Here is a 22196-nt window from a genome sequence, read left to right on the forward strand (position 1 = left end):
CTGTGTATACACCCTTCTGTCGTTTGTAGGGCTAGAATGTAGCCTGCTGTACAAAGGTGCTATGCTCATTTTTGGCTCTGGGCTTACCTACCACTGGAATACAGCCCCCAGAAAATTCCTCACAAGGGAATGCAACTCTTAGGCTGAAATAGGTCCCCACCTCAGAGTTGGAATTACAGTATTTCTTTGACATTGCCCTTCTCTTCTCCTCAATTAATCAACACACAGAAAGTCTTTTCCTAAGGTTGTCATAGCTTCAATCTACTACTCCATCTATGAAAGTTGTGCCTACTTATGCAACCAAGCCCCATTGCCTTCCATGGGGTTTAGTCTCATATAGGCATGTGCAGTCTAGCACCCAGTATACCTAGGTGCTGCTGTAGCGGAAAGGTAAACATTGTTTCCATGCGCTCTGGCACTCATTGAGCCAGAATTGGTTTAGTCATGCTGGCCACATGACCCGGAAGGCTGTCTGTGGACAAATGCCGGCTCCCTCAACCTAAAGTTAGATGAGTGCCACACCCCATAGTTGCCTTTGACTGGATGTAATCATCCAGGGGGTCATTTATGATCATTGTGCAAATGATGGATTTCAGTCTTTGGGATGGGGTTTAGAATTATGCAAAGAACGATAGCAGCCTTAGCTTATTCTGATCAACACTACCACCAGTTGTAATGGACTGCAGGGTTCCTGTTTCATCTTGTAGGCATTCCACTGAACGCTGTCCCCATTTTAAAATTAATTAAGAAACATTTTTAAGTCAATGAGGACAGAAGTGGTGCCAGAACCAATCCAGCTGCCCCCTTGCAGGCGTCACACTGAATGTTCATTGAGGGGGTGGGGCCAGTGGCACATGAAACATCAGAAGCAAGGCTAGTCACATGCCCTAATAAGCAGGGGACTGTCTTCTGTTTGAAGGGCTGTTGATCTTCTATTTGAATGAGCCTTCTATTTGAAGAGAAGTCCTGTTTAAGTCCAGTTGAACAATAAAGAACCATCAGAAGGGAGAGCAGGGTTCTTGAGGCTGTTCATCAACACTCTGGATAGCAGACTGAGCAGGCAAACTAATAATAATAATAATAATAATAATAATAATAATAATAATAATAATAGATTTCCCCAGTCACTCTGGGCGGCTCCCAACAGAATATTAAAAACACAATAAAACACCAAACAATAAAAACTTCTCCAAACAGGGTTGCCTTCAAATGTCTCCTAAAAGTCAGATAGTTGTTTATTTCCTTGACATCTGATGGTGCCGCTACCAAGAAGGCCCTTTGCGTGGTTCCCTGTAACCTCACTACTTGCAGTGAGGGAACCGCCAGGAGGCCCTCAGAGCTGGCTGAATGGTGGGGGTGGAGGTGCTTCTTCAGGTATACTGGGCCGAGGCCATCTAGGGCTTTAAAGGGCAGCACCAATACTTTGAATTATACTGGGAGCCAATGCAGGTTTTTCAGGACCAGTGTTATATGGTCTTGATGGCCACTCCCAGTCACTGGTCTAGCTGCCGCATTCTGGATTAATTGTAGTTTCTGGGTCACCTTCAAAGGTAGCGCCACATAGAGCACATTGCAGTAGTCTAAGCGGGAGAAAACTAGAGCATGCACTACTCTGGTGAGACAGTCTGTGGGCAGGTAGGGTCTCATCCTGGTAGGGTGATCAGCTGGTCACAGGATTTCCCATTATGTATTGCATTTCTAATAGTAATTATTTCTAAATTAGCATTTTAGTGCAATGCAAGTCCGTGTCCACTTTTGCCATCTGGAGTGCCTGTGGGATTTGGATGTACACATTCCCTTGGTGTACCCAGGTATCCCAAATTCAGCAGTCAATGCCTTTTCTTCTTCTTTTTGGGAATGCAGCAGATCAGTCTCATTTCTTCCTGCCTATCTGGATAGACTGCTATAGACCATTTCTTATGGTCCCAGCTGCTAAAGAACCCTGTACAAACTCCATAATAATGAAGTCACTGATTATTTAGGAAATTCAGTTCCAGAATGGCTCTGTTTTAACATTTGTTTGCTCCAGTCTGCCTGTATGCAGCTGCTCCCTTATCATGCTATCCAAGGACACAATCATAACACAGGAACGCATCATAGGTAACAGCTTTCAGTGCGTGGTGGTAGATGGGGGATTTTTCTTGTGGCTTCTGATAGCCTACGTGCCTTGTAAATTAATGGAAGAGTTGAGCCCCAGGGCACCCAATCTGGTACCATTCAGCAGCACTAAATTCACTTTGAAAGGGAGGGGGGAACCTCTCTTCATAATTCTTCAGCTTTCCAGCCTCTATGATTCACATTAGCATTTCCTTAAGGTAACATTAAATTGCAGGGCCTTAGAATGTCTGCCAACAAAGGAGTTGGTTGCCCTGCCTTCACTGACAGGCATTTAGGGTTTTCCATCCAATCAGATTTCAGCATCAGGGCTGCCAAAAGAGACACTTGAAATCATCTCCATGGCAACTTCAGAGAGTGCAAAGGAGTAGCTAAATATTAAGGGGCGGGGGCAGGCGTCTCAGAGTTTGAAATAAACAAACTAATGTAGTGATATATTCTAGGAGAATGGATTTATGGGTTATGACATTCCTAAAATATCTTTATTTAATAATGAAAACTTCATTATCCAGCCCTGTGCTCAAGTGTTGCTATGGGTCTTCGGTAAATCCCCTGGAAGATCTTTCATCTTGACAGAAGTTCTAAATTACAGCATTAGTACTCAAACTGAGAAGAAGTTACAGCCTATTTTGCTTGTCCAGGGAAATGAGACGCACGTAGCTACCGAGTTAGTTATTGAAATCTAATGACTAGGAATATTAAAAAAGGAGAATTAAAAAAAATCCCTCACTGGAAGTGCTGGGGGATAAATTAAGCGATAAACCTTGAATGTTTACTGGAGTTTCATTATTTTATGAAAAAGTAATTCGTCTTTATTACAGTTGAGGCTATTATGTTGCACATCATTAAGGAAGCAAAGAAGGGTGCCCCTAAAGCTAATTTTCAAACCAACTATCAGAACAAATTATGTGATATATATATATATATATATATATATAGTATAACTTTATCCTTCCTTCCTCATTTTAGCTGTAGATTCCCTCTAAGCATATTTATTAAAGCACCTTGTTCCACTGCGAGATAAGTAGAAGCCAGCTCTTACTGATGGACCAACTTATTAACCAGTCTTGGCTAATGGTCATGACTCAGCCTTAAGCTCTATTTATATTTTTATGATGTCAGGTGATTGACTGGTGAACAGGTTTGCCCACCTGTAAAAAAAAAAAAGTGGCCTGTGGAAGATGGATCAGTTATGAATCCTGCTGACTGGATTCAGTTCTTCACCCCGATCTAGGGTAAGGAAGTTGGCCATTTGATCATCTATTAGCCCATAAATTATCTGTCCTAACTGATGGGCTAATACATAATCACCACATCACTTCATCGCCACATAACCATAACAATTTTGTTGTGTTTGTTGAAGACTATTATAATGCAGTAGCTAAGAATATGAAATGTGATTTGCAAATTCCACAGCAGCCTTGATCTCATAGGATGACCTCAAGTAAGCAACTATACCATCTGCTTAAGCCAGGCTTCCTCAACCTCGACCCGCCAGATGTTTGAGACTACAATTCCCATCATCCCCGACCACTGGTCCTGCTAGCTAAGGATCATGGGAGTTGTAGGCCAAAAACATCTGGAGGGCCAAAATTCAGGAAGCCTGGCCTAACTCCTTGTTTGAATTTGGAAAAAAATTAGTGCTCTACCTTACAGGAATGTTGTGATGAGACAATGAATATGGAATACTTTGAACACTGCCATATAAACACTATTACCATCATAAGCCGTATAAATCATTTCAAATGCTTCAGTTATAGAATTTCTAGGATGTGGGGGATGAAGAGAGGAGCAATTGGGAGAAACCTCAACCAGAAAGGTCTACCTGTTCACTCGGGTCAGTTAGAATGTGTTTTGTATCTCAGAAAAACTCCACTGGCTCTGAGGCAGAAGATAATTTAATCAAGGTCATTAATTAGTTTCAGCTCATTTGAAGAAAGGGATGACATTATCCTAGAGCTGGAAAAAATACCTCAGCTAGTGGTGTGTGACAATTGGATTTTAAAACAATTTTCTCCTGCTGTGTGATTCTTCCTGCTGAGTTCATTTTTTACCAGGTATTCTTCTGGCCAGGTGAGAACATCTAGTGAGAAAGTAGCAGTAGAAAAGTTTCTTGATACCATTTTCCAGGGTCAGCAGGAACTGGCTGGAACTCAGTTCTGGCATCTCTCAGGTGGGTGCCATTACTATTATAAGACAACAAGGGAGGCAATCGTAGTCAATTCTGGTACGTCTTTTGCTAGAAAAATAGTGTCAGGACTTACATTCATTGCAATAAAAATAAAGGGAACCAATAAGCATGTGCAGAGGTTTTTTTATACTTGATCTTTTGGTATGGCAGCACCTACACTTTCAAACTCATGGTTTGTTGACACATTTACTGTACTGTTTTTGGTGCCTGCTTGAAACATTTTTGTTTAGGTAAGCCTATCCAGTGGGTGGCGCTGGGACGCGGGTGGCACTGTGGGTTGAACCACAGAGCCTAGGGCTTGCTGATCAGAAGGTCAGTGGTTCGAATCCCTGCAATGGGGTGAGCTCCCATTGCTTGGTCCCAGCTCCTGCCAACCTAGCAGTTTGAAAGCACATCAAAGTGCAAGTAGATAAATAGGTACCACTCTGGTGGGAAGGTAAACAGCGTTTCCGTGTGCTGCTCTGGTTTCAGCAGAAGTGGCTTAGTCATGCTGGCCACATGACCTGGAAGCTGTACGCCGGCTCCCTCGGCCAGTAAAGTGAGATAACTGCCGCAACCCCAGAGTCGTCCATGACTGGACCTAATGGTCAGTAGTCCCTTTACCTTTATCCAGAGATGTAGGTATTGATGCATTTCAATATTTTAAAATTAAATTACTTCCAGAGAGTGGGGCCTTACCTCACTCCAAGTCTGAGGGCATCCTACCACCCTACCAATGCAGTTGTCACCACTTCCACACCACAGGAGCCAGCAGCTGCAAAATCAAGCATAGGCCTTTTAAGAAACAGGCACCTTCTCAAAAGGAACAGGGTTAACCCCAGGTCCAGATTAGCTTGCCTTCAGAAGGCTACAGACTCAGCTATCCTTTGCGTGAATGTGAGCAAGAACCTGCCACAGTGACCTGTCCAGGGTCCTGAAAGGACATGGCTCAATTGGCCAAATAGACATGGCTCTATTGGACATGACCCTGTTCTTCCAATAAGTGCCAGTGCTTCAGCCCAGCCTTCCCCGGGAACTTTGAGTCAAGCTAGGCTGGACAATTAGATGGACAATATAGATGGACAAAGTTATTTCCCCCTCAGATGATCCATTTGCTATGGTGTTTGTCAGTCTCTGGACCATGGCAGATCTCAAAGGAAATTGTTGCTGCATCAGCCCAATGTTAGTCCCACATAGGGTGCGGCTTCCCTACCTGAGTTGCCACTGTGGAAGTATCTTCTTTTCTGGTTGCAGATACACAAGGAACTGGGAAAGCAAATATGTTTATAAACCACCTCTACCCCTCAGGGATTAGACACTGATCAGCTAAACAATTCAAGTTTTATAATACTTGCTCTGAAAGGCAAATTCTAAGCAAATGATTGAAACAACTACATATTTTGGAAAGTTGTTAGTTTGTTCTCTGTGCATATACCTCTTATGATGCCATAACCAAATTTTGCATGATGGTTCCTGAGGTCAAGGACTAGACATTTTGAATCAAGATGGTAGACTGAAGACTGCATTGATTTCAGAAACTGCACTGATATTTTAGTTTCTTGGAACTCCCAAGCAATGCTGGGTACAAGACTACTGGCATAGCAGTAAAAAATTTTTTGTGTGGTTTTGAATTTCAGGTACTCACACCAGTCATGTACCCTGACATTTCCAACTTGCTCTCCTTTTCAGAACATATATTCAAATGTGTTTCATGAATGCCTCGGACTAGAGAACCTTTTCCCAGTATATAGTTTTGTTAGGTGTTCTTAATTTTGTCATAGATTTGGGCAGAATAGAATGGAGGACAGAAACCATGGAGGACTGCTGCAGCAGTAGCTTGGGGTTACCACCATGCTACACTTGCCTTTATGCTGGTCTTTGGAGCAACAATATCTGGGTTGTGCTTGACTGGACTGTAGCCTTCATTTCCTTCCACTGGCTGTGTGCTGATTTGCCAAATAATATTGGAGGGTATGTTCATTCAGATTATAAATAAAAATGCCTAACCCATGACCTCTGCTTAATTACCTTGCTCATGTGAACAAAAGGGTGGCTGAAACAAGAAAAGGCTGATAAGCTTGCTTTCCACCAGCAGAGGCTATGTTGGAAAAAGGTTGGCAAGGTGTAATCCTTGAAGAGAGACAACCCAGTGCCGAGTGTATCATTTCTACCCAGCCAGACAATCTTATTGCTCTTGCATCATAAATAATTCACTTCAGTCAACAGGTCATTTGCAATTAACACTATTTTTCCAGTCCAAAACCAAAGGTGGGAAACAGGCTAACTAGTTGACTGGTTCTCAAAAGAATGCCATAATTAAAATAGAATGTGGCTATCTTCTCAAATTTAATGCTTGTTTTATAAACCCACAGTGAGTAATGTCTGAAATAGCTGATAATCTTCCTTTCCAGTAGCATTGGCTTCATTGAATAAATATTTTTAATTAGCTCTCTTACATTTTAATGGAGTTTGTGCCCCTGTTACGACTTTTATCAATGTACAACAAGTTCTGATAAATTGCATACTTCCCCAGTTATGATGCTTGCCTAAAGAGCTTGGGCCATGCTAATTTCCTAATACCATTGTTAGTTAGAAAAAAGGAAAGAACACACACACAAAATCCATGGTGTTATTTAGTTATTTAAACATATGACACGAGTAATGAGTGTGCTCTCCTAGGTTAATATTGGATTGACTTGGATTAAGCTATTACTGCCCCCCCTTTGTGAAAGAGAATGGCACTTAGAAAACATCAAATGGAAATTACAAAATTTTTGATATTCTCATGGGTGGGGTTTTTTGCACTTAATTTGCTTTCAAGGTGGCCACAGGGTGTTTGTGAGTATCCCTCTTTCATTCTACAAATCATCTCTCCATTGGTCTGCATTCTGCAGCCTCCCTGGCTGCCCTCGTTTCCTGATGTCCTATGATGTCCTCAGTTGGGATTTCCAGCAAGTACAGGAAAGTGAGGAAGCTGTCTACTGTGTGCTTCCTAACAACTGTTTACGTTCTTTTTAACGAATAAGTATTTTTAACTTTAAAGAAATCCATGTGAAAAGTTGTTTTGTTTTTTTAAAAAAGCATTAAAAGACACAACTTGCCTTTAACAAACCAACCAACCAACCAACCAACCAACCAACCAGTAAGTGCACTGATATCAGGTGCTTGGTAGGCAGCCTCCCTGGCTTCCTGTGTTTTATTCAAAACTCAGGGGAAGAGGTCAGGAGTTAACTCTGACCCTACCCCCCATGGGGCTTTTTCAGATATGGATGCATATGCAGCCAAGGAGGCTGCAGCGCACTGGAGAACTATTTAAAGCAGGGGGGGGGCAAACGTTTTTCAAAGAGGGCCGAATTTGATGAAGTGAACATGCGTGAGGGCCACCAAAGTTGTTGACCTTTTGTTAGGATTGAAGTTGTTGGACTTTTGAAGTTGTTTTGAAGTTGATTGAAGTTGCTTTTAGGATTTTACCCCAGGAAATAGACTGCTGCAGGGGCCAGATTAAACTGACCAGCAGGCCGGATTAGGCCCCCGAAACGGATTTTGGACATGCCTGGTTTAAAGGAAAGGCAAAAAATGTACCCTCCACACACAACCACTCCACAGCTATAAGGTTAGCCAAATTTTGCACCCATGGAAATTATAATTGTAAAGAAATTCTCATGTACCCTAAGAAAGGGGCAGAAAATTAAGTCTCTTTTGCATGAGAGAGTGAGAGAGAGAAATTCACACCATATTGAGTCTGTCAGAATCAATTCAGACACTAACAGACCACTAATCTGGGATACAACAGGGCCTGATCGCTACTCTGCCCACACCTCAACCCACCCATGTGATTTTCAAACCCCTTCCTATCTGAAATTCTTATTTTAAGTCATGCTTTGTCTGAATGAATGTGCTCTGTCTCTTTCCTGATACATAGGTCTGACCATTTAGGAAGGTTTCAATTTGTGCAGCAAAATGCTCTTATGGAACCAATCCACCCAATTAACAGAGAATTTGGTCATCATTACCAATGTTAACATTTGTGGGGGGTTTTTTGTCTATTGTGGTGCTGTTATGAGTGCACAAGGGACAAGTCTATACCACAGACAACCTTCCGCTGTAGAAATATCCCAGATGTAATTCAACTTTCTCAAAAGCCAATGTGAGTGTTTCTATTGATTTTCTTGCAGATAGAATTTCCATCCCCGTGCTCCTGTACTGTTGTTTAATGTTGCTTGGTACATAGTAAAGGAAACATGAAAACGGCTTAATGAAATTAGCTAAAGAAAAATGTATTCCCAGAGAACATGAGCATATATTTTAAGGTTATTACTATGAGGCCCCATGAAACATCTATAGGGGGATCAATTGCAGAATTAACAAGACACACGTAAGGAACAACAGTGAAGAAGAAACAGGCATAGCCAGGCACTTGCAACTGAATTGATAATGGTGCCTCTACAATAAACCCAAAATGCAATAAAGAGAATATACTATTGCTGGCATCTGGCTAATCAATGGCTTGTGAAGAGATGAAGGTCATAAAGTGCCTAGGCAGCATTAATTTTATGAGATATGTTTATAGTATAAGATCATTTTAAAATAATTTTAACTGAACTGCTCTAAATGAATAGCAGTTCTATGCCCATTTAGTTTCGACAAATGAACTAAAGGGGTTGGGAAATGCAGGAACATATCAATACTATATATATATATGAATGAAATTATTTCATTGATTTGAGTATTGAATGCTGAATAATATGGTTATTAGTTAATAGATGTTTCCACCTACAGCACTTTCCTTGGTGCTAGTCTGGGACCATTTATATGTACAAATGAAGAGTGGATTTGCAAGATGCGTTTTAAAGACGTGGTTTAAAGAATGAGCCAAAAGAGAAAGGAGAAGCCATGTCTTGAGTCCTGGAAATTTAATTAATCATCTACTACCACTACTATTCTGGGTACTATGATTTAAGAAGGCTATTGACAAGCTGGAACATGTGCAGAGACGGGCAACCAAGATGGTCTGGAAACCAGGTTTATGAGGAATGGTTGAGGGAGCTGGGTAATGTTTAGCCTGGGAAAGAGAAGACTGAGAGGAAATATGATAGCCATCTTCAAACATTTAAAAGGCTGTCACATGGAAGATGACAGCCTTTTAAATGTTTTCTCCTGCTTCGGAGGGTAGGATTCAATCCAATGGATTCTTCAAACAACTCTACACACAAGGGCCACAAAATGAACCAGAGATAGATCAGTTCTTACAGAAGTATGGTTTACCAAAGTTGTCTCTTAAGAACAGAACAATCCTGAATTATAAAATAACACAACTAGAAATTGAGGAGGCCATTCAGAACATGCAATTGGGCAAGTCTCCAGGGCCAGATGGGCTTACCTCCAAATACTATAAGACATTGAAAGACTATCTTATGCATCCATTAATGGAGGTCTGCAATGAAATTATGGAAGGGAAGAAGGCACCGGAGTCATGGAAAGAAGCTTTCATCACATTGATACCCAAATTGGAATCTGAAAAGACGCAACTTACAAACTACCGCCCCATCCCCCTTTTAAATGTGGATTACAAAATATTTGCAGATATTTTAGCAAGAAGATTTAAAAAAGTTCTTAATGAAGTAATTCATAAGGACCAAGCAGGCTTCCTCCCAGGTAGACATTTGTTTGCTAACACAAGGAACATTATTGATATTTTGGAACTTTTGCAAACAAATATAAATACAAAAGCTGTGTTAATTTTCATAGATGCGGAGAAGGCCTTTGACAATATCTCTTGGAAATTTATGAAGAAAAATTTGGAAGGAATGGGAGTGGGGCGGGGGTTTTACAATGGGATAGAGGCAATTTATTCAGAGCAAAAAGCAAAATTGATAGTTAATAATGTGGTGACAGAAGAGTTCAGAATTGAGAAAGGAACAAGACAAGGTTGCCCTATATCCCCTTTGTTATTTATATTGGTCCTGGAAGTGCTCCTGAATATGATTAGAGGAGACCGGTTGGTGGAAGGTATTCAGGTCGGAGCGAAACAATACAAACTGAAAGCATTTGCAGATGACCTACTTTTGACCCTACAGGAGCCAGAGCCTAGCACTAAAAGGGTATTGCAACTGATTCAGGAATTTGGTCGAGTGGCAGAATTTAAACTTAATAAACAAAAAACTAAGGTTTTGGGGGAAAATTTGACTTCTTTAGAGTCAGAAAGGTTTCAAAAAGAGACAGAACTAAATGTGGTTAAAAAAGTAAAATATCTAGGGGTAAATATAACAGCGAAGAACAGAAATTTATTTAAAGATAATTATGAAAAATGTTGGTCTGAAATTAAAAAAGACCTAGATGTCTGGTCAAGATTGAAACTTTCCTTGTCAGGACGAATTGCTGCGGTCAAAATGAATGTATTGCCAAAGATGTTGTTTTTGTTTCAAACCTTGCAAATAGTGGACAAAATGGAGTGTTTTGGGAGGTGGCAACGAGATATTTCTAAATTTGTCTGGCAGGGCAAAAAGCCCAGAATTAAGTTTAAGATACTAACTGATGCTAAAGAAAGAGGGGGCTTTGCCCTGCCAGACTTAAAGTTGTATTATGAATCAGCAGCCTTCTGCTGGTTGAAAGATTGGCTACTTCTTGAAAACACTGATGTTTTAGATTTGGAAGGATTCAATAATGTGTTTGGTTGGCATGCATATCTGTGGTATGACAAGGTTAAAATACATAAGGCTTTCAAGAACCATGTTGTTAGAAAAGCAGTGTTTAATGTCTGGTCAAAATATAAGGACTTATTGGAAAATAAGACCCCAAGGTGGCTATCACCAATGGAGGCTAAGGCCCCGAAAAGACTCAATATGGAGGCCAAATGGCCGAGATATTGGGAAATAATAGAAAAAGATGGCGACAACTGGAGATTGCAGAGTATGGAGAAACTAAAGGAGAAAGTGCGAGATTGGTTACATTATGCTCAGATTAAAGAAGTCTTTAAGTTAGATAAAAAATTAGGATTCCAGGTGGAAAAATCAAAGTTAGAAACAGAACTGTTAGAACCCAGCTCTAAGACACTCTCAAGAATGTATAACTTGCTGCTAAAATGGAATACACAGGATGAAACGGTCAAATCAGCTATGATAAAATGGGCACAGGACATAGGGTACAACATCATGTTTGCTGACTGGGAAAAGTTATGGACCACCGGTATGAAATTTACGGCATGTAATACCCTGAAAGAAAACATTATGAAAATGATATACAGGTGGTACATGACCCCAGTCAAGCTTGCAAAGATATATCATTTGCCTGATAATAAATGTTGGAAGTGTAAAGAGGCTGAAGGAACATTCTTTCACCTTTGGTGGATGTGCCCTAGAGTGAAGGCTTTCTGGGAAATGATATATAATGAGCTGAAAAAGGTATTTAAGTATACTTTTCTTAAGAAGCCAGAGGCCTTCCTCCTTGGCATTGTCGGCCAGAGTGTGCAAAAGAAGGATCGAACCTTTTTTATGTATGCCACAACAGCAGCAAGGATACTCATTGCTAAAGGCTGGAAAACTCAAGATTTACCCACACTGGAAGAATGGCAGATGCAACTGATGGACTATATGGAACTGGATGAGATGACTGGCAGAATCCGAAACCAGGGAGAAGAATTGGAGGAGGAGAACTGGAAGAAGTTCAAAGACTATCTGCAAAAGCATTGTAAATTGTATGAATGTTAAGGAAAATGTAGGATCTGTAACATCATGGCTCTAACAAATTAATAATCTTTATGTATAAAAGTTAATGTAATTGAAAAATAAGACAAATTGTGGATAATTGGTATTTCATAGTTAACCTTTGACAAAAGAAATTTAAAAGATTAAATTTGAGATTTGAATATTAGATAAACTAAATTAGGTTAATAATTTGCTGGTAAAATTTATGAATTTAGAAAGTAGTAACAAGAGGCGTGAGGAAGTCCAAGGATGTTTATGAAATGATGATATCTGAAACTGATATGTTTTCATATATATTTATTGTCAAACAAAACTTAATAAATATTATTTTTTTTAAAAGGATTCAATCCAATGGATTAAAGTTACAAGAAAGGAGATTCCGACTAAACACCAGGAAGGACTTTCTTATATTAAGAGCTGTTTGATAGTGGAATGGACTCCCAGGGGAGGTTGTGGTCTCTCCTTCATTGGAGGTTTTTAAGCAGAGGTGGGGTGGTCCTGTCATGGATGCTTTAGTTGGATTCCTGCATTGCAAGGGGTAGGACTAGATGACCCTCAGGATCCCTTCCAACTCTACAATTCTACGATTCTATTTAATAAGCTAATTTTATCAGTTCTGAACCCCAAATATGTCCAACCTTAACTTGGTTTCTGATCATCGAATCAGCATTGTACATCCTCGTTCGAATCATTTTGCTAAAAATCTTACCAGTCTCTTTTTAAATAATCATTTTTATTGAAAGTTTTCAACACAACTTGCAATAAATGTCAAAGTAATCTAAAGAGAGATAAGAAAGAGACCAGCAAGAAGAGAAGAGACATGAAGCTGTTTATCACAATTATATCTTAACCCTTATTCTACACACAGACGAGTGAACCCCCTTCATCTCACTTGGGAAGTTCCTCCTCTTCCCCCAGCCTCCCTCCCAGAGGGATCCTTTCTATCCTGTTTCTCATTCAGGAACCTTTGTCTTCCATCCATCACCTTCCTGCAGGTATCTGCATGTATTAATCAAATATAGTAGGCTTCAAAAAAATAAAACATACATATAGATAGAATTTACAGAAAACTAGCAATAATTAAAAGTCACAAGATAAAAAGAGAGGTGAAATAAAATAAAAAAGAGGGTCTTCCAACTTTTTGTCTGCCAATTATGTATTTAACAGTTGTTCAAAATATGCAAAGTGTGCACTCCAGAATAACTTCTAGCTGTATTAATGTCCAGAATTTTCTTATTTTGCTAGATGGTATTTTCCTCAATCGTCCCTCCCAGACATCTCATATTCTCCTTTTTCCCACTCAAAAATAGCTCTTCAGATATTGTTGTCATTAGGTCTCCAAAACAGTCTTTCTCTGGTTCATTATGATGAATTTCTCCTAAAGGGTTCCAACAAATCTTAATGATATGAAAGTCTATACCAGTCTCAAAGAGGCTTTGCTATTACCACATACTTAGAATTCAGTCTTTGAAATTGCAAGGCTATTACACACATAAAAAGGTAAAGGTAAAGGATTCCTGACTGTTAAGTCCAGTCACAGACGACTCTGGGGTTGCGGCGCTCATCTTGCTTTACAGGCTGAGAGAGTTGGTGTTTGTCCACAGACAGTGCTTCCGGGTCATGTGGCCAGCAAGACTAAGCTGCTTCTGATGCAATGGAACAATGAAACCAGAGCAACGCATGGAAACAGTGTTTACCTTCCCGCCGGAGCGGTACCTATTCATCTACATGCACTTTTTGGCACGCTTTCGAACTGCTACGTTGGCAGGAGCTGGGATTGAGCAACGGGAGCTCACCCTGCTGTGGGGATCTGAACCGCCAACCTTCTGATCAGCAGGTCCAAGAGGTTCAGTGATTTAGACCACAGCGCCACCCGTGTCCCTATTTACGCACATAGCTGGGAGTAAGTCCCACTGAGCAGTAGGATTTACTGTACCTTTGAGAAAACAGATTGTGCTGTAAGAGGTTTTTTTCAAAAAATAATCTTATGTTTCCTCTCCCTTAAATCATTACTGCCATATTATTTTCACAGTTTTTCTGCTTAGAGGTAGGTGAAGGATTGCACCTGCAGAAAATTCTACAATGAATTCCACATATTTCAGAGTATTGGGATTATATTCTTAGCTACACCCGTGAATGGAGAATGCTACTTTTGTGGATCTGTGAAAAAGACCACAGTAATAAAATCAGTGACCATCATGAGGCTGTTTGCTTCTGCTTTTGAGCTATGTGACAATCTGGGAATCTCTTCTCTTCTCATTGTGTGTTCATTTTCCCAGCCATGTGCTCCCCTGACAATTATGCTCTATTTTCTCTGCATCCATCCAGTGCTTTGTTATTATTGTCTTCCTGTTTTCATTTACAGCATAATAGCAGGTGGCAGTTGACTGCCTTCAGACCAGATTTGCCAGGTTCCTTTCCTGTCTGTTTCTTGTATTGTTCCTTCCCAAATCATTAAACATCACTGTTGTCATTTTCCTCTCTTTGTCAGGCAGAGAAAAACACCAACCAGATATTTAGCCAGGCTAATGTCTTGCCAAAATGTTCAAAAAGCCATTCCCAAATTGCCCTTTCACCCTCTGGAGCCAATCCCTATAGAGATATTATGAAATTCAGATATCTGCACATCCAGTCACCATAATTGCAACCTCTCCATGATGTATAGGTTGGCTTTTGCAGCTGCCTGGTTGATGGATGGATATTCAAATAGTAATTTTATGACTTCTCCAAATAATGGCTTAACATAATTTGTGTGTGTGCGTGTGTGTGTGTGTGTGTGTGTGTGTGTGTAACTACATCAGTCAGGCATGCCTTCTCAACAATGGTTGCTACTACACTTTCCAGAATGCATCTCAAATTATTCAGCTCTATCTGGCAAGCATCTTGGCACTGAACTGAACTGAATGTTCCTGGCTTAATATACCCTTTACATCACATATCAGTATGGCGTGTCTTCATACTGCTTTGTGTCACTACAGCAGGGTTAGCCAATGTGGTGGCCTCCAGATGTTTTAGACCAGGCTTCCTGAACCTTGGCCCTCCAGATGTTTTTGGCCTACAACTCCCATGATCCCTAGCTAGCAGGACCAGTGGTCAGGGATGCTGGGAATTGCAGTCTCAAAACATCTGGAGGGCCGAGGTTGAGGAAGCCTGTTTTAGACCAAAGAGCCCATTAGCCTTGATCACTGGGGTGAGTTATGATGGATGTTACGTGTTGTAGTCCACCACATTGGGAGGGGACCAAGTTGGCTACCACTGCACTAGAATATCACACCTTCTTGATCCAATTCTGTCACTAAAAGAAAATGTCATTAATCTTCTCACTAAGGTTGTGCCAACTATTCCACATATCCCATTTTCAGGCACAAAATAGTACTGTTGTTGTTGTTGTTGTTGTTGTTGTTGTTGTTGTTGTTGTTGTGTGAATGAAAGAAAGAGAAAGAGGGAGAGAGGTGGAAAGAGATCAGAATTTTTTTTGACCCCATCTTCTTTTATGATTATATTCAGTGCCATTGATTTTTCCAGCTGCTTATCATCATTATTGCCATTGCCATTTATATCCCCCCTTTCCTCTAAGGAGCTCAAAGTGATGTCTATTCCCTGCTCCCCATTTCATCTTCTTAACAATCCTGTGTGTTAGATTAAGCTGAGAAATCATGATGGGCCCAAGAGCACTCAATGAGCTTCATAGCTGAATAAGGATCTGAATGGTGGCATCTTGGGAGATAGCCCAACATTCTAGCCACTACATCTCACTGGTTCTCAATCAGCCAATCACGTATCACATGGTGATTTGGATGACGTTACAATTTACATAGCCGATTAGATTTAGGGCAAACTAGGTGAATTCCAAATTATTCAGAACTTTGGTCCATTGTGAAAATTGGTGTGTTGTGATGAAGAGCAATGACAAGTTCTGTTCTTGATCTGATGCTTGAAGACGGGATGGGATCACCCTAACAAAAATGTGTATGATGATATCTACTAGCTATCACTTGGGGAAGCAAGTATATTTACACTGAGTGACAGTGAAGCTGGCAGTTAAACAGTTAAGCACAATGCCAGTGAAAACAAACTGTGGCCCATAAACCCTGTCACCCATTGTATCTTGCATCTTCCTTGTGGTATCTGGGGGCACTGTGGGATTCTTGTTTCATAGATCCTAGCTTTGGCCAACCTTTGTCCTGCTTTCTCCAGAAAAAGTAGTTTAAATGATGCCATTTACATTTGCCACAGCACCTTCCTCATTCCAGCCAAGATGGTAGAAAAGTTCATTGTTCTCAATTACAACTTGATTAACTGTGGAATCAGCTTAAAAGAAACTTCTCCTGTTTTCCAAACTGCCCTGTTCATCATCTCTAAGAAAAACTAGCTCATTGATAAAGTAGCCAGAATATAATCCTTCAGTCCTGTGACTGGCCATGCATTTTATAGTTATCTTACCCTCTCAGTTCTATCACAGCTTTGATTAATATTGAGTCTCTTCTTTAATATGGACTCCATGCAGAAAAGCTACTTTGTACTTCTGCTGCTTTTCAGCTGACATGCAGAAATTCAATGAAATTAGGCAGGTAGGAAGCAAGATGATTGCAGTGAGAGAGAGGATAAGTATTCGATGTGACATCAAATATTAATGCTAATGGGGAAACTGAATGGTTGTGATTTATCTTTGTATTAGAATACATTATTATATTTAAAAGCTCAATATTTTAAAATAATCTTCTTGTTTAATTTGAAAATGTATGGTTCTCTACTATTGCCTACTGCGGCAAGATATAATTCCCGGTGGGCATTTCCACTGCTTTGTTGGCAGTGGGAGCACCATGCGCAGTTGACTTGTGGAGTGCAGTTTGTCTCTGCACAGAGAAAGAGAGAATATGAAGTAACTAAGACTAAAACTAAACATGTCCCCCAGCATGTTTGGGGGAACTTCAATCCAGGGTGATCCTGGGATCATGAAGCACAATAAGGTATGCTAAGTACAAAGCAATTTCCTTTTCAGTGAGTCAGACTATTGATCAGTCCTAGACTGATTGGCTCTCCAGGGTTTTTGACCAGGGACATTTCCACCCCATTTCAGTGGGAACTGAATCTGGGAGCTTTGCATGCAAGGTGCATAGTTAAACTATGGCACTTGCTCTCCTCAGGGGCAGTGATGGCTACCAACCTAGATGGCTTTAAAATATGATTAGAAAAATGGTTGAAGGAGAAGGCTATATGCCTCCACCTTCAATTTCCCTGATCCAGGAGGCTCTTCTTATATTATGATGTTCTTAAGGCCCTACCACTGAGCCACAGCCCTTCCAAATGGGTGTGAAGAATTACAGTATAATATACAAACTACAGGGGAATGGGACACAACATGGGCACTGTTGGCATGCAACCCAGGAAACGGGGGCAATTGGCAGACCCCCAGCTGGCTCCAGCCCACCGGCCGGTGTGCCAGGCGATCTCCAGTCCTTGGTACAGCATCTGCGACCCGAGCTTCAGAAGCTGGGGCACGCTACTCAGCAGAGTAAACGCTACACAACAGAAGTGGCAGGAGAAGTTGTGTGAGCATATTGACAAGCAGTTTATTCGGCACACATCAGGACAAAAGGAAACATGTCTGATCTCCTTCGTGTCCAAAGCAAGACAGCATAAGCAAAAGCTATACACAAATGGAAGTTCCCAGCAAGCTGTGCTGGAGTGTAAACAGACATGTGACATACAACAATTCCACACGTCTGTTCTTAAGGTGGAACGGATTATTCCAACAGGCACAACTATGGGGAGCTCAAATATGTTTCACTGTAAAGGCAATCACCAATGCTCCATTGTGCATCTCATGATTTCCAGATATATACAGGAAGAGAAATGTTGAAGGCTGCCTATACCACTAAGCCTGAATGAGACATTCTACACACACACACACACACACACACACACACACACACACACACACACCATCTCTGGTAAGTATTATGAAGTGTGGGAATGGCACAGATTGTCATCTCAAGGGCAAAGACTTCTGAAAGGCAGTGTGCTCCTATGAAATCGTTGGGAGTATGCTGGGGGCTGAAATCTACTGAGATTATAACAACAGCAACAATCCCATGTAGATGTATAAGCATGTGCTTTTACTTCACTTGGGAGCATTTTTAGATGACCATGGGCACATGTGAATCAAAAGATGATTGTGACTGGAAATGCAATTGGGCAGATCAGCATATGTGTATGATCCAGACCACATGCATATGTAATATATAGTACTGGTACATACTGCCATTGCTGCAACCAAGATTTAGAGGTTGACAGTCAGGTGCTCAGCCCTATCTTTATATATACCATTGCACTCTCCCAGATTCTGCAAGAAATACCATTAATTCAATATAAGCCGCACCTGAATATAAACCGCACATTTAAAATCGGGGGAGGGGGGGATACCTGAATATAAGCCGCTCCCTTCCTCGCTGCTCCTGGCTGCATACTGGGGGGGGGGAGGGGAGCTGCGCTGTGTTGCCAGCGGCCTTTCATCTTCCTCGCTCTCTCCCTTCCCAGCCTTGGGGGAGAGGACGGGGCACTTTGTGTGGGGCGGGTGCTGCTTTGCCACACTCCTAGCTGTATACCATAACGTCAAGAATATAAGCCGCACTTTAACTTTTCAAAGTCGGAATTTGGGGGGGAAAGTGAGACTTATATTCAGGCCAATATGGTATGTTAGTGTGTGTGTGTGTGTGTGTGTGTGTGTGTGTGTGTGTGTTGGTGTTTAGGTCTGAGACCTGATGCCTTTAACAGAATCACCTTTTTATAGTCCTATACTTGCAACCTCAATTTTGTACCTTCATATAAACTAAGGAAAACATGGAATAACCAGCAGCACTTCACAAAATAAAGCATAGGTCAAAATCGCCATTAGGAAGCACTGAATACATCAGTTTTCTCTTGACTTTTCTACAGAAAACCAGGTGGCTGGCCTCTGTCAAAATGAGAGCAAGTCCTATAGAAAAACAAACATAGGCAGGTATGAGTGAAATTCCCATTAGGGACAGATAGAGCAGCCCTGCCAAAGAAATGGCTCCAGAAACAAAACTTGACACTAGTGATAATACAATAGCAAAATAAAGCTAAGAGATCACTCCAGCCTGCTGGATTTGAAATGCTTAATCAAAAGTGACTTCTGCTATTGCAGCTGAAAAAGCAATGTTTTCAGCCTTCTATTAATTTCCATATAAAAACCATCTAATGGGGAGCTGCTAGGGAGAGGACGGAGATCAATCTGCCATAATGACACGCTGGAGACCGGAGGGGGAAATGCAAACTTGGAGCAATTTCATGGCAGGTGCAACCTTGGAAAGAATGGCCATTTTTCGGAGTTAATTTGTTCCCTTGACATGTTTGAAATCCATATTTGTACTTTAAAGGTCTAAAATGCAAGCTGATTAAAAACATAGCCAAATATTTCTAAGCATTTCAACCACATCCAATGATAAATTAGTAACAACTCCCCAGTGATAGGACAGCTGGTTATCTTTTATCTCGCACTGCCAAAAGACAAAACAGGACAGCTCATCCCCTCTTTTGGTTTCACGCTCATTTCTCCAGACTTAAAGTTATTTGAATTGATCACAAGTAACAAGGGGCAGAGTAATGAAATAAAAACGATGATGATAATAGTCGGGCTTTTCAGGGAAATGCAAAGGATTTTGTTGTTGAATTGCCAGTACATTTAAGTCTAAGTCCTCTCTCTCTCCCCCCCCTCACCCTCTCTCTTGCACACACACACACACACACACACACACACACTGCACTGACACTGATATTTCAAGTCTCAAAATATTCCTTACTTTTGAAAACATTTTGCATTGTCCAGTAGCAGTAAATATTTAACTGCTGGGGAAATGAATAAAGCACAAGCAGGCTTAAAACTTCTTCTCTGCAAGATAATTTTTTGAATTCTATCTCAGTTTATGCATCTGCCAGATGAGCACAATTATAACTTCCCTTTTTATAGCATGAAATTGTAAGAGGGAGAGAACAACACCCGCACACACCTCTTGTTTAGTAACCCTTTTATTGGTTATTACCCAGGGTCGCCTGTAAAGGCTCAGAGAGTTCCACATTCATATTGAATGGCTCTCGTGCATATTCCTTCAACATCAGGACTTTCAAATATTTTCTAACAACCTGCCCTTCCATCTCATAAGCTTCATATACTATTAGGGCATATTGAATCCTATGAGCTAGTTTAGGATGGTCACTAAGCACCCCGGGGATATTTACTCACTTCATCTCTATGTCATCAACACCAGCCCCATCTATCAACTGGAAGCAGTGGGGGGGGGGGGACCAGGGCCATCCTCCATTTATCATCCTGTCCCAGCTATGGCCACTGCAAAATATCAAGTGCAATTTGCAGAGCGAGGAGTCCAGGACAGATGGCCATATGTCATCCCTACTGCTTGCACAGAGAGCATCAGTTGAAGCATCAGAGGGAGGGACCAACAGAACCCTTCCATCTGGCATCTCCTGGTGCAGTCACTGAAGAATGTCAACAATTAGAAGGAAAGGGCATCTTTCAGTTTGCTGTTGAATTATGATAACTGTTTTCATCAAAATAAGGGCAGGATATTAATGACCAACCAACCACTAGCAGGACACTCACAAGGTTGGGACAACAGGTTGAAACTCCAGTAATCAGCTGCCAAGTCCCACTGGTGAGAGATGAGCTGAAGGCAGATGTTACCTGTCAGAGGTGAGCCAGGAGCCAGGAAGAATCAGGAATTGAGCCAGGAAATCTGGTTGGAGGACAAAGCTAGGAACCTGAGGCAAGAATACATAAGAGCCAGGAGGTATTTGTTGTTAAAATAAGGCCTCACTCTGAATAGGGAGTTTTTCATACGCTTTATGCCCAGGAGGGCACAATGACTAACTTGGATGGGTGGGGTCAGTTCAGAGGTGAGAATACTTAATCTCCAATAAGATTTCCAGTAAAATATACCACACTGAGCAGCAATGCAGAAAACAGAAGCATATCAGTTCTAGCCCTGTTAGCTCCTGATATTTTGCCACACAAGTTGCTCACTTCTCTTTTTGCATTTGAGATACTCGGGGGCTGAGATTTAGTGAAAGGTCAGCCGGTAGCTGACCCCTGACATATGCTTCTTCAATAATTCTTGCAACAGTATGAGAAGGTTCTCCTACCCTGCTGCATTAGAGATCCAACTCTGGAGAACTGCTCTCTGCAGCATCTGGTACCGATAGGCTTGCCAGATGAAAATTCACAACTAAAGGAAATGTTGATACCTGAAATTGGCATAACCACCATATTTTATGGAAGTAAGTGTGGAAACAAGGATTACCATTTTAGCGCTACTTATTTCTGATCATCTGCAGTAGTTGGTAGTAACCTTTGTTGTAGCTCTTATGGTTGGGTTCCTTTCTGCCCTTTCTTGTTTCTTTCATCCCACCCACAGATTGAAGAGACAAAAGGTGGATGGGTTTTAGACTGTAGCTCTGTAGCTGCTTACTATAGTTCTAGGGAGACAACAAGCTTCAGTGCCTTCCTGATTTCTGCCTAATAATTGAGGATTCTTTGGGCAGGCTCAGTCTTCATAATATTGTTATAGGACAGAAAAACTGAGGATCCTAGTTCTTTTTAGATCTGGAAGGACACACCCAACCCAACCCAACCCTCACTCCTTTTAATTGAAAGCACATTGTAGTCAGCACATTGGAACTTCTTTCCCTGAGGAATAATTCCATGGGCCTTTAGGTGAGACTCACACTGTTAGTCACAATTCCTTTTCATCTCCATGGTCCTTCAGGGCAGGCAGTAATTTTCTGTTGCCTTATGAAAAGCATTGCATGAGGAGGCTCTTGGTGCCAGCTTACCTCTGCTAAGCAACAAGTAAGGAGCTGGAGCTGAAGGTGTTGTGCCAATTCCTTGCCTCTTCCTGCCCATTCCTATCACTGTGGATTCCTACCACCAATTGTCTCTTGCTTTATATTTGGATTGCAAACTTGTTTGGGCAGAGTTGTCTTTTTGCTATGTTTCCTCCCCAATGGCGAGATCAGACGTGCTGCTGTGATTCAGATAATAATAAGCATAATAAGTGCACAGAGATCCCTGTTCTTCCTCTAGGCTTGTCCCCACTGGAGTTTAATCTGTACTTGTTTGTATTCCCCTTTCATTGCCATGGTTTATATGACACACACACATCTCTATC

The 22196-nt window shown here is 41.2% G+C and overlaps 1 long non-coding RNA gene across 3 annotated transcripts in view; it reads right to left on the minus strand.

Annotated features, from left to right (window-relative positions):
• Positions 1-22196, minus strand: part of LOC310847651 — a 37113-nt gene that overhangs the window by 13523 nt on the left and 1394 nt on the right. The window contains exons 2-3 of one of the 3 annotated variants that reach the window (XR_014565939.1): positions 21862-22052; positions 20627-20790 (exon numbers count right to left, since the gene is read on the minus strand). The exons of 1 other annotated variant lie outside the window; for it this stretch is intronic. This is a non-coding gene — a long non-coding RNA (uncharacterized lncRNA). The remainder of the gene's footprint in view (positions 1-20626; positions 20791-21861; positions 22053-22196) is intronic. One more of the 3 variants, XR_014565938.1, reaches the window with a different exon arrangement.

This window comes from Podarcis gaigeae (genome assembly GCF_964106915.1).
Source record: "Podarcis gaigeae genome assembly, chromosome: 6".
In the NCBI taxonomy this organism is placed as follows: domain Eukaryota; kingdom Metazoa; phylum Chordata; class Lepidosauria; order Squamata; family Lacertidae; genus Podarcis; species Podarcis gaigeae.